Here is a 14183-nt window from a genome sequence, read left to right as displayed (position 1 = left end):
GAGAACGTGCCGGCCACTCGGCATAATGTGGGGGAGCACCATCTTGTTGCATCCAGATTCTTTCATCATACAAATCTGGATCGAACTGACTCGGATATAAGGCACGTAAGACTGGAACTAGTTCATGTTCAAGAAATTCTAGATATCTTTCCCCAGTTAAAGTATCATTGAAGAATATGGGCCGTATAACTTGCCTGCCAATTATGCCAGCCCAAACATTAGTTTTCTGGGGATATTGTGTATTAGTTTCCCTTATCCAGTGTGGGTTCTCGTCAGACCAGTAGCGACAGTTCTGCTTATTAACATGGCCATTTAGGGTGAATGTAGCCTCATCAGAAAAAAGGATCCACTCCGAAGATATGCGATTTTCGTCAATGGCGTTCATCATTAATTCACAGAACTGAACTCTGCGATCTGGATCGTCTTCCAATAACTCTTGAACGGGTTGCATTTTATAAGGTCGTTTGTTTGCACTTTTTAAAATTTTTAGCACAGATTTATGATGAATAGAGTTTTCGCGAGCTACTCTTCTGGCTGCAGTTACCGGATTTTCTTCCATCGCTAACAATACATTTAATTGGGTGTTTTCATCGATTTTAGAAGACCTTTGTCTTGAAACATCCCTCACGTGCCCAACTTCTCGAAATCTGCTTTCGATTTTACTAACCGTACCTTGGTTAATAGGTGGCAAATCTGGATATTTCTGCCTGAATAAGTGAACAACCTCTAGCTGAGTACGACTTCTGTCCCCATAACCAATCATCATTAAGATTTCAATCTTGTGGGATTCGGATAGATAAGGCATTTTTTCAATATAAGTTAACTTATTTAACAACTGGTTGAAATTCACTTTAACAGTGACACTACAACAATGTCAGGAAATCTCTCGATACCAATAAAATAAACAAACACGCCAAAAATTTACCAACACAAAATATTTCGAGACTTTTAATAATTTAATGGTTTTTATTATTTTTTCGTATTTCTCCTTTAGATAATCACAAAAGTAAATAGGGCAATTTAATCAGGAAAAAGGGCTCTTTTCAATGAGAGTTTAAAAAAAGTGGCTTTTCATTTGAAAAAAAAAGTTTGGGTTAATTTGGACCTCCCCTGCAGATGAAAAAATACAAAAACTATCTTAAAATGTGAAAAAAAATAAACAAAAATCGACGGGTCTCAGGAATTTTGCGAGATAAAATTTGATTAGTTTTAACTGAATTTAGTCCAGTTAAAGTCACCACACTGTATGTTCCAAAAAGTGTGTAGTATTATGCTTCTACTTATGTAGGTAGGGAAATACAGCAAAAAAATGTTAAAATATGTATTTTATTTTATATTAACAATTACGAAATGTTTGTTAAAATTTAATTAAAAAAAAACACATATAACAATAAACACGGTATTTGAAGATAATATGGTAAAAGCTAAAAAATATGAAAATCAAAGAATGGCACCATAGTTAGTTTTTTACATTATTTTAGTTGTCAAAATTTTAAAATATAGTTGAACAAAATAAAATAATCATAACAATGATTGTGATATAGTAAAAAAAAAGTAAATGGAATTAGAAGAATAAAACTAGATGTACATACATACATCAAAAACCCTAATGCCAAATTAAAATAAATATTTACGAGTGTACACTTGTGCAAATATATATTCTGTATAGAAAAAAATAAAAGTTTAGTTTGCTTATAAACTTTTTGCTCTTTAGTTTTTAAAAAACTTTTTAAGTTTTATTTAATGTAAAAATGGTAAAAGGAAAAATTAAATTAAAGCAAAGTAAAAAATATTTAATTTAAAGCCAGCATGTATTAAAAATCATTCAAAAAATTAAACAAAGTTTTAAAATTATTTTAAAAATTAGTAAAAATTATAAAAAATTGTGCAAAAATAGATAAAGAGAAAATACAAGTTCTTGATAATGAAACTTAACATTTTTATTTCAGTATAGATTTTGTTTCTCTAATTAAAAAAAAAACAATTGGTAAATATACAACTTTTTTTTAAATTAGGCCAGTAAATTCAAAAAAATAAAAAACCACTTTGAAAAAATATATCAAATGAAGAAATGTAAAATTAATAGAAAAAATGTTAAATGTTTAAGAAATAATCATACGAACTATATTCATTGGTAAGAGTCTAAATTATGTTAATTTTATCTAATTTGTTATAAATTAGTTTAATAAATATTTATACTTGATACAAAAGTTGAATAAATGTTGGTAATATAGCTAGGAATACCCGTTCAATCAATCAATTACTTACCAAAAATCACTTTAAAAATATTCAAAAATGTTAAATAAAATTCTAAAAGATATTTAGAAAAAATAAATTAAAAAATTGCAAATTGAAGAAAACATGGTAAAAACAAAAATTCTGTTTAAAATTCAAAAACGTAATTAAATAATTTTTTTCTTATTTCATAATTTATTTTTGTTTAAATTTATTATTTTCAAAAAAATAAATTCATATTTTTCAAGTTTTTTGTACATAATATACTCCTATTTAAATGATAAATTTTTCTACTTATGTCAGGAGAAAAATTCATCAAAAGAAAATAAAAAATATATATTTTAAAAATTAAGTTAATAATTAACAAAACAAACATTTTTAAGCAAAAATAACACGAACTATATTCTCTGGTAAGAGTGTAAATTATGTTTATTTTATCTAATTTGATTTATAATATTTAAAAAAAAAATTATACTTGATACAAAAATTACGTAAATGTTGCCAATCCAATTACCTACCAAAAATCACTTAAAAAATATTTAAAAATGTTAAGTCAAATTCTGAAAAATAGTTATAAATAATAATGTATTAGAAAATTGCAAATTGAAATAAAAAATGGTAAAAACAAAAAATTCTGTTTAAAATTCAAAAACTGAATTAAATATTTTTTTCTTAATTCATAATTTTATTTTTTGTTATTTATTATTAAAAAAAAATACATATTTTAAGTGTGTACTTATTCTTCTAATTTTGTCAGTAGAAAAATTAATTAAAATAAAATAGAAAATAAAAAAATTAATATTTAAAAAATTAAATTAATAATTACAAAACGTTTTATAAAATTTAAATTGAAAAAAGATAAGAACAAATAATTAATAAAACAAAAAACAACAGGAAAAAAAAATTAAAAAATCATTACCAACAAATCTCAGCTACCCAAACACAGAAAAAAAGACATTCATGCACAGAAAAAAAAAATTAAAAATTCCGGGTAGCAAGCCGGAAACAAAAGACGCTAACAAAACGGAAACAGAAACACACTCACGTCGTCGGGACGCCGTCAAGTCAATGTATCGCGAAAACGAACGCGCGCCGTCGTCTATAGGACCGAACCGTCTGCTAGATATCTAGCGAGTCTTTGAAACAATATCATGAACATGAATAAAGTAAAGTAATGAATGCGCGCGACCTCCGCGCTTCTGATAACCCCCCGAGGAAAATGCGCGTTGCGCCGCGAGACCGTTTTTACCCGATTAAGACCCTAAAATGGAGCTCCCCCTGGAGAATAATAAGATGCAGATGGTTGGCATTGTTTGTTTTTTAATGGGGCACTTTTAATTATTTGGTTTTTGTTATTGCTTATTTAATGCCCTGTCGTTTATATAAATGGTTTTAATACGGAATGCGGGCTTGTGATCGGGTTTGTTGCCTATAAGTAAATAAATATTAATTTAGACCCTGTTGACAGATGCACTCACTGAAGTAATCAGTTTATGTTAAACTCATGTGGTACTATAAAAATTTCTGAGGAAATCGTAACTGTCAAAACCTATTTACCATAATTTATGACGTTAGAAAACAACGCCTTTTTTAAAGAAAATTTTGAAATAAATTACTTAGGTTGTCTCGTAATTTATTAGACATATCGCCTTTCCGGAAGAATAGTGACACAACTCTAGATTTTACGTTTTCATGAATATCCACTAACATATGAAAAAAACGGTCAATTTTAAGCCAGAATAACGTCATAAATATTAGTCTATAAAAATCCACCAGAGCGCATAAAGTGACACTACGCCTTTGCCGATTTTAATATAATACAGGGTGTTTCCTAACTACGGTACGAAACTATACAGGGTGAATCGTTAGGTCGTTTTATGAAAAAAAGTTCCTATGAACGTATGTCGGGAGTTGCTTTGTTTCTGAGATACAGGGCGATGAAGGTTCAAAAAAATAAGCTTAACTATCCTTAAACCGATTTGGTTGAAATTTGGTGCAGTTATTTGAAGTTATAAGATGCTTGTTTAGCTGTAACTAGATTGAAATTATTAGGTCCAGTGGCGTGTCAGTGGGCACCACATGCTTATTGTTGAGAAAAAAACAAGGCCAATAATTAATTGTTTTGCAACTTTTTATTTATTTTTGTATTTAAGCAGCTAAAAATACAACTTTTTCGTATCTTATCTTATTATTTTCATATCTGGCTTTTTTTTCAAGAAAAAAAATTTAAATTATCTTTAACTCATTCTAGAAATTATCCATGGACGACAACATGAAATAAAAACCAATTAATCAAACAATTTCGACCTTAAAGTAAATGAGCAAAATGCCCACCTTCTGATAAAATACACCACTGCAAACGATTTGTCATTGAGTGTCTGACACGCTCAAAAATATCTGTAGTATCCCTTATGATATTGCAATTGACAATAATCCGATTCCTCAAGTCATTCACATCTAGAACAGGAGTTTTATAAACAAGAGCCTTCAGATGGCCCCATAAATAGTAATCCAGGGGATTCATATCAGGACTGGGAGCCGGCCAATTTTGAGGTCCTGCACGTCCAATCCAGCAATTAGGGTAGATGACGTCGAGATACTGACGAGCAAGAACACTGAAATGAGCTGGAGCCTCGTCGTGCATAAACCACATGTTGACTCTTACTTGTAGGGGTACTTCTTCTAATAAAGTGGGTAAATGGTGTTGCAAGGTATCCGTGTAGGATTCACCTGTTAATCTTGCCGATAAAAAAAATGGGCCATTTAGGTAGTCACCAATAATTCCTATCCAAACGTTCAGCGAAAATTGTTGCTGAAAATGAGTTTCTCTAATAACGTGGGGGTTTTCGTCGGCCCAAAAATGATCATTGTGGAAGTTCGTAATAGCATTTCTTGAAAAATTTGCTTCGTCCGTAAATAAAATATTTGGTAGGAAATTATTATTGTGTGCCACTCGTATGAATCAACCACCTGCAAAACATTAATCTTGGATGAAAATCCCGGGGCAGTAGAGCTTTTACACGCTGTATGTGATATGGATGCAGGAGGTTTCTTTTTAGAACTTTCCAAACGGTTTTTGAACTGCTTCAAGCTGCAGTGCAATCTTCCAGATACTATTGGAAGGATCTTCTTCTATTGGATCAAGTATAGCTTCTTCCAGTTCAGGCGTTGTTATAGTTTCTGGTCTTCCACCACCCATATTTTTATTAAAACTCCCAGTTTCACATAATCTTGCATGTAGTTTTCTAAATGTTTTTGCACATGGAATTACTCTGTTAGGATATCTGTCCTGTTAAATTCTTCGTGCTTCTTCCTCATTTCCATTTGCTAATCCATAAATAAAGTGCATGTCGGTCATTTCATGGTTAGTAAAATATTCATGATGAAGTAATGAATCACTAATAGACAGCTGAATTTTACATATAGCAATTCTATCACTGTCAGCTGGTCTCCAAAGCAGGTAGGTACAAAGGAGGTACTTGAATGGACTTGCCAATTATTTGTCATAAGAAGCAATGTATTTGTTATTTTGTTGTATTTTAAAAATCTGATAATAAAATTCGTAGAAGTTGAATGTTTATTATCATAGTAAACAAGACCAAGAGGGTGGACATTTTGCTCATTTACTTTAAGGTCGAAATTGTTTATCGAATTAATTGGTTTTTATTTCATGTTGTCATCCATGGATAATTTTTAGAATGAGTTAAAGATACTTTAAATTTTTTTTCTCAAAAACAAAGCCAGATATGAAGATAATAAGATAAGATACGAAAAGGTTGTATTTTTAGTTGCTTAAATACAAAAATAAATAAAAAGCTGCAAAACAATTAATTATTGGCCTTGTTTTTTCTCAACAATAAGCATGTGTTGTGTGTGAAGAAGGTTTCACAGGTTGAACACAAGAAGTGTTCAACCTGTGAAGATAGTCCGTAGTTTTACAATGGCTGAGATATTTTGGACATTTGAAAAAGGTAAGTAAGGTAATTGTATACAATATTTATTATTATGATTTTTGAAATTTTATTCGAATGCAGAATAACTAAAAAATATTTAGAATATAAAATTATACAGAATATAAAATAAAAAAAATTAATATAATTAATTTTAGTTGAATGAGGAATTTATTAATTCTTATTTTTCAGATGAAATGCTTAATGAACTAGTGAAAAGTAAGCCAGGAATGTATGATTTGCAGTCACATTACTACAGTGACAATAATTATTAAAAAAAGGCGTGGGACGAAATTGAGGAAACACTAGAATTAACTGGTAAGTCAAACAATAATCAGTAATAATATAAAAAAAATAGAATATGTCTTGTCTACCACATAATACTGTCTGCTTGGCATTGGGCACTGCACCTATCGGAGAATTGAATTTTTTTTTTTAATTTCTCTAGTTTCAAATGCTTCAGTCTGTGCATTTCCGCCTTGTCTTCTCAAGTTTTGTACACAATTAGTATTAGTTCAGGTTGAAACATTTTCATTATTTATAGTTCTGGTGTTCCTAATAATATTATGCAAAATACAAGTAGTCAAGACAATCAAAGTTGCATTTTCAGGGTTGGCTGTCAATCTTCTCTGGTAGATACGAAACATTTGCGATAAAATACCAAAGGCACATTCAACTAATCTTCTTCCTCGACATAGACGATAATTGAAGATTCTCTTTTCGTTGTCTTCTACATTTTTCAAACCTGGATAAGGCCGCATTAAATATTGTTTCAATGGAAATGCTTCATCTCCCAAAATAACATACGGAGCTAATATTTCTGTTCCTGGTAGTGGAGAGTCTTCGGGAATATTCGTCCATTATCGTCCCATTTTCTAATCCTTTTCCGAATGCAGAATTCGCGAATATTCCTCCGTCACTATTTTCACCATAGGATCCAATGTCTACGGCTATAAATTTACAATTAGCGTCCACCAAAGCCATCAATACAATCGAAAATGTTTCTTATAGTTAAAATATAGAGATCCACTGTTGGCTGGAGCTTGTATAATGACATACTTGCCATCTAATGCTCCTAAGCAATTGGGAAAATTCCACATGGTACACATTTCATGCGCAATTTGTTGCCATTTTTCTCGAGAAGGAGCTGGAATATATTCTGCCAATAAGCTTTCATTGATTGCTGCACATACTTCAAGTACGATAGTTTGTACCGTTGAATGGCCCAGACTGTAGCTGAAAGCAATTATTTTATAAGAATCTCCAGTAGCCAAAAATCTGAAAACCAATGAAAAATTAACGTTAGATCATAATTCAATTAGTATTAATTAGTAATGACAGCCATAAAATTAATTAATTGGTAAGAAATCTGCACTGAGTTTTATTATTGTATTTCTTATCTGCTTCCCTTTTTAATTACAGGTGCCAAAAATCGTTGGGAATCTTTGAGATCTAAATACCGCAAATATTTGTCGAAGTTAAAAACTAAAAGTGGCCAAGCAGCACGGAAAATTTCCAAATGGCGGCATTGTGATCATATGCAATTCCTCAATGACTTTGTCAATATTGATAGGCCACGAACGTCATCAATTATTGACAAAGACAGTGAGAGAATTGTTGAAGTAGAGAAAAAGGATTCACCAGGTGTGCAAACCAGCTCGGTTAGATGCGTTGAAAATGAGGATGCTGAACCAACGAAAAATATTAGTAACACATTTACTAAGGCCACTCCGACAGCTTCAAAAGTGAAAAATAGACCAGGCCTTACACAACAAGAAAATGCATCGTCCACTTTAATGAAGTACATTTTAGAAAAAAAAGATCAAGAACGGGCCATACATCCAATAGATAATTTCTTTACACTTTACACCAATTGATCAGCATCTGGTGAAGACGAAAATATTCACTATAGTTAGCCAAATCGAGGAAAAATACTTAACCTCAAGATATACTCCGACTTCACAATTCTTGCCACCACCACCAACCTATCATGGTCAACGACCATCTCTTGTTCAATCACCTGCTCCATCTGCGTCGTCATCATCTTCATCGAATTTCTACGCCACAAACGTCGCTTCTCCACCCGATTTTTCAACACCATCCTCTCAATATTCATACATACATCAACAGGCAACTACTCCACTCGGATCTACATCGTCTACTACTCCACTTGCATCGACATTCGGTGATTCCATGCCATACCCGCCACGTTATCTCACACCATCGCCGCAATACCAAGAAGTTGAAAATCAATCGTCACAAAATTTATATCAGTCACAATCCTCACATAACAATAATAATAATAATTAACATATTTCTTCGCAGATTATTATATTTACTTCATTTATTAGTATTATGTTAATGTTTGTTTGATTTTTTTAGATACTTTTATAATAAAAATGATCACATACCTTAAACATACGAGTAATTTTTCACGTGGAGAAATAGCTTCACGAAAAGTTGTATTTTTCTTCAAAATTTTATCTTGTATTTTTCGTAGGATCATTTCAAAAGTTCCAGAATCCATTCGGCAGTACTGTAAAATATTTCTGCATCGTCTATTAAATGACGATACAAAGTGTGGTATTCACCTTTTCTATTTATTAAACTTGGATGAATCCACATTCTTCGTCTCGAAATTTTCTTTTTTCTTAATTTTTTATTTTGATTTTCCTCATCAAGCAGGATAGCCATAATTGCTAGATCTTCAAATCAAAATTGAATGCCATTTTTTGGTGAAAAATTCGAAATCTATATACGTCTTCACGCAACGAACGATGAATGTAGACTGGACCATAACCAATGCTAGAACGAAAATGTAGATGTCGACTGATTTTACCGGACCGAGACTGGACCAAGAGCGAACCGTGATCGGAATCATAGTGTGAATCGAGCCTAATGCACTAGTTTGTATATTAGGAATTGCCCAGAGTATTTTTATGCGTTTTAAAACTCTTTGTTAAATTTATTTTAATTCACCATAAATTAATTAAAAGAATTTAGTTTTGTTTTTTTTATTTCAAATTTGCTCCTATACCTATCGTGCCAATTTATAATTCTTTTTTTTTTTTTTTTTTTTTATGGTAAACACAAGCACAAGAGGAAAGTCCTATATCACTCTTGGAGTAGTGCTTGCGCGAAGATATTTGTGGGCATTTATCTTGAATCGCTGTAGGTTATATGTGTCGGGAAATATGTGAGGTGGAAGCCCGTTCCACAAAGAAGATGTTCTCCAGATGAATGAGTCCCGATACAGCGACGTCCTTGGGGTAGGCAGGTGGACTCGATATTCATGAGCCGCAACTGCTAGACGCGTCATTCTTGCCGGAACAGCCTTGGGTGGAATCAGGCCTGCCAGCTCAGAGGAGCACTTACCGTGATAATAACAGTAGAATAAACAGAGATCAGCCACCTTTCTCCTGTGCTCCAGCCTATCCAGACTCTTTGTCAGTTCTGGTTTGTCGATAAGACGAATAGCTCTCTTCTGTATAGAATCCAGCAGGTTTAAACTATGCTTGGGTGCAGAGTTCCAGACATGCGAGCAATACTCGAGGGAAGGGCGTATTTGAGCCTTAAAAAGAGTCAGCAGCTGTTCTGGTGTATACAGTTTTTTCGTTTTGAAAAGCACTGCGAGTTTTTTGGAAGCCGCCCTGGCGACCTCGGCAACGTGGTCATGCCAGGACACACTGTTGGTGACCTGGACTCCTAGAAGATGTAAAGATGATTTCATTGGCAATGTTTTCCCTGCCATAACCAGCTCCGGGCCACCAAGGTTAGTCTTCATCGTAAATACTGCAGCCTGCGTTTTTTTAGCGTTAAAATTGACCAAATTGTTATCGCCCCACTCCAAGATTGTTCTAATATCGTTGTTGGTTGAAGCTACTTGTTGCTGCCTCAGATTCTGAGAGTCGTTGGTTTGGCGGACTTAAATGTGGAAATAAGTGTGCTATCGTCCGCAAAGCTGTAGATTAGATTGACAGTGGTTCCTAGCAAATCGTTGATATATATCAAGAAAAGGGTGGGAGATAGAATACATCCTTGAGGGACTCCAGCGTTAATATTAAATTTGTCGGAGAGGTATCCATCGACGGCTACTTGGATTGTTCGTTGTTCAAGAAAACTTTTGATCCAATTCAATAATGAGTTTTGTATGCCGATTGAGGAGAGCTTGGTTAGTAGTCCCTCATGCCACACTCTGTCAAATGCCTTGGAAATGTCAAGAGCGACTGAGCGGGACTCGCCGTGCTTCTCCATCGCCTCCGTCCACAAGTTTGTGACGTAGGCCAGAAGATCGCCGGTGGATCTAAGCTTTCGGAAGCCGTATTGATGATCGCTGATTAGTCCAGATGATTCCAGATATCTTAACAGTTGTTGGTTGACTGCTTTCTCCATAATCTTCGATATTACTGGAACTAGTGCAATCGGGCGGTAATTGGAGGACATCGTCTTCTTACCCTTTTTGGGTACAGCTTGCACTCGAGCAGTTTTCTAGCTTGTTGGAAATTGGCCCTGCTTATACGATGCCGTGAACAGTCTACATAAGGGAGGAGTCAATTCGTCTGCACAACGTTTTAATATTAGGGCTGGAATTCCATCGGGTCCAGAAGCTTTGTTGGTGTCTACGCTATTAAGAATTTTATTTATAATTCGTTGGGGAAACGAAATTTCTCCCATCGATGAATTCACCCTTGGCAAATATGGCGGTGTTTTGCCTTGCGAGTGCAGAGTAGAATTGGACGCGAATAGTTTACCCAGTAAGTTGGCTTTTTCCCTTGCTGTTACCGCGATAGAAACATCATCTGCTGTTAGGGGTGGCAAGGCCGACTTAGCAAATCCTTGACTAACGGCTTTCGATACCGACCAGAAAGATCTTGTTCCATTTGGGCAGTTTAGCAGTTTGTTTTTGATCCTGTTGTTGTGACTCTCTTTGCATTCATCAATAATTCGCTTGCAGCTATTTCTGGAGGCTAAAAAGTTCCTCCGATTTTCGATGGAAGGATGTTGACGCCATTTGCGATATGCTGCGTTTTTAGTGTTTACTGCCTTTTTGCAATTCAGGTTGAACCATTGCTTGTTGTTTGATCCGCATTTAGTAGAAAAAGGGATATAAGATTCCATTCCTGCCAAGATCGTCTCTGTAATTTGGTTTGCACATTCTGAGATGTTATTGGTTCTAAAGCAGACTTCTTTCCAAGGGAATGAGCGATAAAATTCCCGAAGATGGTTCCACTCTGCTGTTTTATAGTGCCATACCTTCCGCGGCATCGGAGGATCCTGCGTTTTAACCTCCAACTGGCAAGAGACTGTTATCAATTTGTGGTCCGATGTTTCTAGGGGGGCATATACTGATACAGTGTACGAGTCAGGGTCTGAAGCCAAGACCAGATCTAGGAGACTCGCGAACTCGCCGTCTCGATCGGGGATTCTGGTAGGTTGCTTCACAAGCTGCGTAAGACGGCATATGGTGGCAAATAGCTCAGCTTCTCGTCCTTCATCGTCGTTCTTGTTGCAGAAGCGCAGCCAGTTGATATTGTGAACGTTAAAATCACCCATGACGATGATTTCTGCGCTTGGGTAGTCAATTTGCAGATAGTTAATGCAATCAACCAGGTTCAAAAAGAGCTGTCTATATTGGGTGTCGCTTGGCGGTCTGTAGATACAGCAGATAAATTTCGTGGCACCACTGGCTATTATTTTGAACCACATGACGTCGAAGTCCGCAGGTTCAAGCGTTTCCTCCCGCTGGAAACTTAAATCGTTCTTGACAAATACTGCCAATCCAAAGTTTAATCGAAATCGGGTGTGTAGATTGTATCCAGGATAAATGAGGTGAACATTTGTTGTTGAAGGTTTGACCTTTGTTTCTGCCAATGCCAGAATGTGAGGCTTATTTGATTGCTGGTGTTGGTGTACTGCATTAATATTGGTGTTTAGGCCTCTGATGTTGCAGAAATTGATTTTTAGGCTTTTTGATCCGCCTGATGGACCCCCCCGACCATCCTCCGCCCGGAGATCCGAATGGGAGGCGAGTTTACCTCCGGAAAATTTTGGTCGTGAGAGCGCCATCATGCATTTACTTTTCTTCTCCATTTCCCCTTTGGAAACCGGACACATCGACATGGCGGCGAAACGTGAGTTCCATGGAACCACTTCGCCGCCTAAGTCGTATGTGGTGGTATTGAACCGGGCGATGCAAGTGGACAACATCTACCACCAAAATCATCTTACCATCTTGGTAAGTTTATAAATATATCTAAATATCTTAAATGTCCTAAATAAGCAATATCTTGAGAACTAATATTAAATCAAATAATATTTTAGCTAATATGTTAATTCTTGAATAAAGTGATGAAGGATGTCTGAGACGCAATTTTTTTTTCCCAGCATTTAAAATTAATAATTTTAAAATAAAATAAAATTCTTTTAAAATATATCTCTTATCCCTCGTCAGTTAACGTATCAACTCCTGTAATCCTGCAAATTACTTCAAATTTAAATATCGCGCAATAGATCAGGTTTAAATTTCCCGCCACACGCCACCCAAGTTGATCACCCTGAACGTCAATAGAGCTGTCAATGGAAAAATCTCTCTGATCATTAGGCAACACGCATTTCTCTATATTTGTGTTCTGTGTCTCAGTCTTGTGTTCTGTGTCGAACGGAGAGAGTCGATCGCTGCGCGTTAAAATTGTCGTATCTTAAGTTGTGTCGTTCAAAGTAAAATATTAACTATCTGTGTTACTCAGAAATAGTGTCACATTTATAATTATGCCAGTATTTTTGCCTAAGGTAAGTTAATTTATATTACTAACAGTTTTAAAAAACCGTAATATTTCAAACTATGACAGTATTTAAGATTTATTATCTAAGATTTTTTTTTCAGATGTCTCGTGGTAAGAAGTTGGTGGAAATTGCACAGCTGCAAATGAAACAAAACGATGACCTTACATCTTTAGGAGAAGATGATGGGGTGCCTTCACGAAGAGAGGATAATTTACTTTTAACATTTTTAAATACTAAGCGTTATTGGAATCCCAAATTATTTCTAATGGTGAGGAGGAATAAATTAATTTCTCTACTTTGCCATCTGCATCTACCATTTTACCGAAAACTCCTTTACTAGAGCCGTCTACTTCAGGTTTGCAGCAAACAAAGTCAAGGCGCTTATCCACAAGTCATCTTCTAGTTCATCTTCGAGTTCCTCAAAAACAAGTTCTTCTTCGAGTTCTTCAAGAACAAGTTCTACTTCGGGTGGTTTCAGCTCATCAAAGGAAAATATATATACGAATACTTCAGATACGATATACTAGTAGTTCAGAAAATGAAGACACATTGGAGCAAAAGAGAGACACACAAGTTTCTAAACCTCTTGCAGTTTGTGATAATGAAATCCGTGGTAAAAAAAGACTACGTAACGTCGAAGATTGGGATAAAGTAACAGCAAAGAAATTTTGAAATTTGGGTATGGAGTACGTGGCACCAAAATCAAAAAAAAGGTTAAGGCAAAAGCATTTCTGCGACCGTGTGAAATGAAGTGCAGATTAAAATGCCATAAAAAATTTACCGATGACAAACGCAAGGAAATTTTTAAAACGTATTGAAAACTAGGTAATGTTGAACTACAGTGCACATTTATTGCTGAAAGTATGGAACCTTTTCAACCAACCTATCGATATTGTCGAGATCCTAACAAGCCAAAACAATGTTATAATGCGTTTTATCTTTATAATGAAGATGATGAAATAAGAGTTTCAAATGGTTTTTTAAAGCCGCCTTAGGCATTAATGATAGACCAATTCGCACTGTTCTAGATAAAAAAATAAACGGCATTCCAGTCGAGGACAAACGAGGAAAACACAACAACTACAAAAAAGTGGATAATGCTATTAAGAACTCAGTATGTGAGCATATAAACTCAATTCCTACAATGAAGAGCCATTATAGGCGTAAAGAATCTACAGTACATTTCAGGAGTTAAATGTCCTGCGGACTTATATA

The 14183-nt window shown here is 34.6% G+C and overlaps 1 protein-coding gene and 1 long non-coding RNA gene across 3 annotated transcripts in view; one reads left to right on the top strand and one right to left on the bottom strand.

The window, feature by feature from the left end:
* The window catches only part of LOC126746338 (GAS2-like protein pickled eggs), a 223629-nt gene extending 220231 nt beyond the window's left edge, over window positions 1-3398 (bottom strand). Inside the window, exon 1 of one of the 2 annotated variants that reach the window (XM_050454567.1) lies at window positions 3281-3398. The gene's annotated coding sequence lies outside the window, so the exon portion shown is untranslated. Of the gene's footprint in view, window positions 1-3154 lie in introns of both variants that reach the window. The other variant, XM_050454559.1, reaches the window with a different exon arrangement.
* Window positions 3399-6069: 2671 nt separating this feature from the next.
* LOC126746486 (uncharacterized) lies at window positions 6070-9109 on the top strand. The gene is made up of 3 exons (XR_007663906.1): window positions 6070-6206; window positions 6378-6503; window positions 7608-9109. It is a non-coding gene; the product is annotated as an uncharacterized LOC126746486 (long non-coding RNA).
* The last annotated feature ends 5074 nt before the right edge of the window (window positions 9110-14183 follow it).

The sequence above is a fragment of the Anthonomus grandis genome, chromosome 2 (assembly GCF_022605725.1).
Source record: "Anthonomus grandis grandis chromosome 2, icAntGran1.3, whole genome shotgun sequence".
NCBI classification, from domain to species: Eukaryota; Metazoa; Arthropoda; class Insecta; order Coleoptera; family Curculionidae; genus Anthonomus; species Anthonomus grandis.
The sequence above is the reverse complement of the archived record's forward strand: the minus strand, read 5'-3'. Positions and strand labels throughout refer to the sequence as shown.